The 3,745-nt window shown below is 37.5% G+C and overlaps 1 non-coding gene across 1 annotated transcript; it reads left to right on the forward strand.

Moving 5' to 3' along the window:
- The first annotated feature begins 326 nt into the window (after nt 1-326).
- LOC115303253 lies at nt 327-457 on the forward strand. The gene has a single exon (XR_003913944.1).
- The last annotated feature ends 3,288 nt before the right edge of the window (nt 458-3,745 follow it).

Below are 3,745 nucleotides of genomic sequence, written 5' to 3' on the forward strand. Positions count from 1 at the left end.
CTGGAGATGCAGTGTGTGTGTGTGTGTGTGTGTGTGTGTGTGTGTGTGTATTTCCTATATGGATATACAACTCTGATAGAGTTCTGGTTGTTTCCATTTTGGGGCTATTACAAGTGAAGCTGCTACATTGATATGTAAGTCACAAGTGTGGCTATAGGATTTCATTTCTCTAGGATAAACCTCTAGGACATTGCAGTTGTATGTCAACTTTTTATGTTTTTCAAAATGTACCTTTTACATTCCATCAGCAGCATCAAGGTTACAGTTCTTTTGTACCGTTGACAATACTTTGTTTGATTCGACTTTTTAATATTAGTTATCATAAGGGCCGCTCTCCCATGGGGCTGTAAGGGGCCCCTTTTCTCCTCAGCCGGGGCTGGAGGCCAGCATCAGTCCTTCAGGATCTCTGTTGGGGCTGCCGGGAGCTGGCAGCCATGTTTCCCTGCCTCGGACGTCTGTAGTTGCGGGGAGCCCCTACTTGGTCTGTTCCAGGCAAGCCGACCCCACAGCCAGACTAGGGGCGGAAGTGGCAGCGCTGGGCCTCCGGCCCCTGGCTCTCATGAGCTGGCCCTGGCCTGTGTTACCCCAAAAATAGCTCGACCCCCGCCTGCCCCACAGGCACTACCTAACAAGGAAACATACCTTACCAGGGTCCTGTACAGGTGGTGAGGTGTGGGGTGAGAGGAAGAGGCGTGAGTGGGTGCTGGAGAAGGAGCGCCGCCGTCGTCAGGGCCGGGAGGTCAGGACGGACACTCAGCGGTTCACTCTATCTAACCCGACGGTTCGGCCTCTAAGCAACTCCAAGTGGGAAGTTTTCTCTTGAAGTGCCTACTTCCATCAGCTGACAAAACATTGTTTTAGAAACGTTTTCAAGTTCTAACAGTTTTTGCTCACTAACAAAAGTTATGAAAGCATCTTATTTTGTTCTAAAAGCAATAAACCACTTTCTGTGGAAAAAAAATTACTTATAACAGGTGTGTAGTAATGCAAGATCCAATACTCCAGTCTTTAAAGTTTTAGTTATTTTAATAAGCGTGTAGGGGCCTTTCCTTGTGGTTTTAAATTGCACTTCTCTGATAACTAATGATGTTGAGCATCCGTCGTGTATGTCCTATCTCTGGTGAAATATATGTTCATATCTTTTAGCCCTTTTTATTAAGTTGTTTATTTTCTTATTACGGAATTTTGAGAGTTCTTTATATATTCTGGAATGGAGATATTTGTCAGATGTACAATTGTCAAATATTTTTTCTAAATCTATAGCTTGCCTTTTAATTCCCTTAGCAGGGTTTTTAATAAGCAGAATTTTAGGGGCACCTGGGTGGCTTAGATAGTTAAGCATCCGCCTCTTAGTTTTGGCTCAGGTGATGACCTCCTGGTTCATGTGTTGGACTCTGTGCTCACATGGAGGAGCCTACTTGAGAATCTCTCCCTCTGTCTCTGCCCCGCCCCTGCTCATGCTCTGTGCCTCTCAAATAAGTAAAAAAAATTTTTTTAAAAAGAAGAATTTTAAATTGTAATGATATCCACTTTATCATTTTTTTAATAAATTGTGCTTTTGGTGTTGTATCAAAGTAGCTTTTATCTAACCTAAGGTCACTAACATTTTTTCTATACTTTCTCCTAGGAATTTTATAAGTTTAGGATTTACATTTTTTTCTGTAACCGACTTTTGGTTACTTCTTATATTTGGTGAGAAATGTATATAGAGGTGGTTTTGGGGTTTTTTTGTATATGGCTATCCAATTGTTGCAGTACCCCTTGTTATAAAAAGTATTCTTTCTCCAGACTTTCGTTTGCACCTTTGTCAAAAATCAGTTTTCAGGGGCATCCAGCTGACTCAGTCAGTAGAGAATGTGACCTTTGATCTTGGGGTTGTGGGTTCAAGATTTTAAAAAAGTAAAATCTTTAAAAAAATCAGTTTTCAATATATAAGTGGGTTAATTCTGGAGTCTCTATTCTGTTCACTAATCTATATATCTTGATGTCAGCACCATATTTTTTCTCTTTTAAAAAAAATTTATTTATTTATTTATTTATTTATTTAAGAGAAGAGAATGTGCACACACATGGGGGAGGGGCAGAGAAAGGAAGAGAGTGAATTCCAAGCAGGCTTCATACTGTCAACCCAGAGCCTGATGCAGGGCTTGATCTTAGGAACTCTGAGATCATGACCTGAGCTAAAATTGAGAGTTGGACACTCAACCAACTGAGCTATCCGGGTGCCCCACTACCATACTCTCTTGATTACTACAGCTTTATAACAACTCTTGAAATCTGGTAGTTTTGGCTTTCTGAGTTCATTCTTCTTTCACAAAGTTGTTTTGGCTATTCTTGATATTTTCATTTTCATCTGAATTGAAGAATAAGCTTGTTAATATCTACAAAAAAGACTGTTGGAATTTTGGTCGAGATTGCATTTACTCTATAAATTAAATTGGGGAGAACAGACATTGACAATATTGGGTCTTCTGACTTGAACACAGAATACAGTATGTATCATCTTCACATGTTTGTTTTTTTACTATATCTCAGAATGTTTTATAGTATTTAGTATACCACTTTTGCACATCTTTTGTCATTTTTCCCCTTAGTATTTCATATTTTTGATGTTACTATAAGTGATCTCATTTTAATTTCCAATTGCTTATTTCTAGTGAACAGGCATAATATTTTTCATGTATCAATTTTGAATCCTGCAATTTTACTAAACCCACTTATTAGTTCTAGTAGTTTTTTGTATATATTGCACCTGTTCCTCTGTATAGATGATCACATTTCATGTGCATGAAGATATACTTTATTCTTCTTTCTACTGGGGTTGCCTTTTATTTCTTTATATTGCCTTAATGCACTGGCTCACAATTCCAATACCGTGTGGGACAGAAGTGGCAAGTGTCCTGTTCTTGAAGTTAGGGGGGAAAGAACATGGATTATCTAGAATCATGCTATTTAATTTTCAAGTATCTAAGGAGTTTCCAGAAATTTTTCTGTTATTAATTTCTAATAAAGTTCCATTGTAGTCAGAGAATATACTTTATATGACCCAAATAATTTGATATTATTGAAACTTGTGTCATGGTCCAAAATGTGGTCTATCTTAGTAAATGTATCATGTGTACTTGTAAAGAATATGTGTTCTGCAGTTGTTTGGTAGTGTTTTTGTAAATTCATTTAGGTCTGGGGCATCTGGTAGGTGTGGAGCCTGCTTGGGATTCTTTCTTTTCCTCTTTTTCTGCTCCTCTCCTGTTCATGCTCATTCTCACTCTCTCTCTCTATCTAAATAAAATACATGAGCTTAAAAAAACTCAGTTGGAACAGGTCAGTTGGTTATCTTGTTCGAGTCTTTTATATCCTTGCTAATTTTCTATCAAAAGTGAGACTAGAGTTTTAAAACATCTGACAGTTATACATGTGTGTATTTCTCTTTGATGTATTATCAGTGATTCATTAATTTATTTTGAAACTATTTTTGGCATACATGTTTAAGATTTTTACAAAGTTTTTGAAATTGACACCTGTACTTTTATAAAATGGCCTTCTATATCTCTGGTAATCCCTGTTCTAAAGTCGATTCTATATGTTATGAATATATTAATTTACCTATGATAGCTTGTCAGTTTGCTTGTTTGTTGTAAGCATGGTATATCTATTTCTATTCCTTCCCATCTCCACAAAAATTACACAAAGCCACAAATCAGGGGAGCAACATCTTAAAAGTACAGTAAAACCTTGCTTTGTAAGC

Source organism: Suricata suricatta, chromosome 9 (genome assembly GCF_006229205.1).
Source record: "Suricata suricatta isolate VVHF042 chromosome 9, meerkat_22Aug2017_6uvM2_HiC, whole genome shotgun sequence".
Classification (NCBI taxonomy): domain Eukaryota; kingdom Metazoa; phylum Chordata; class Mammalia; order Carnivora; family Herpestidae; genus Suricata; species Suricata suricatta.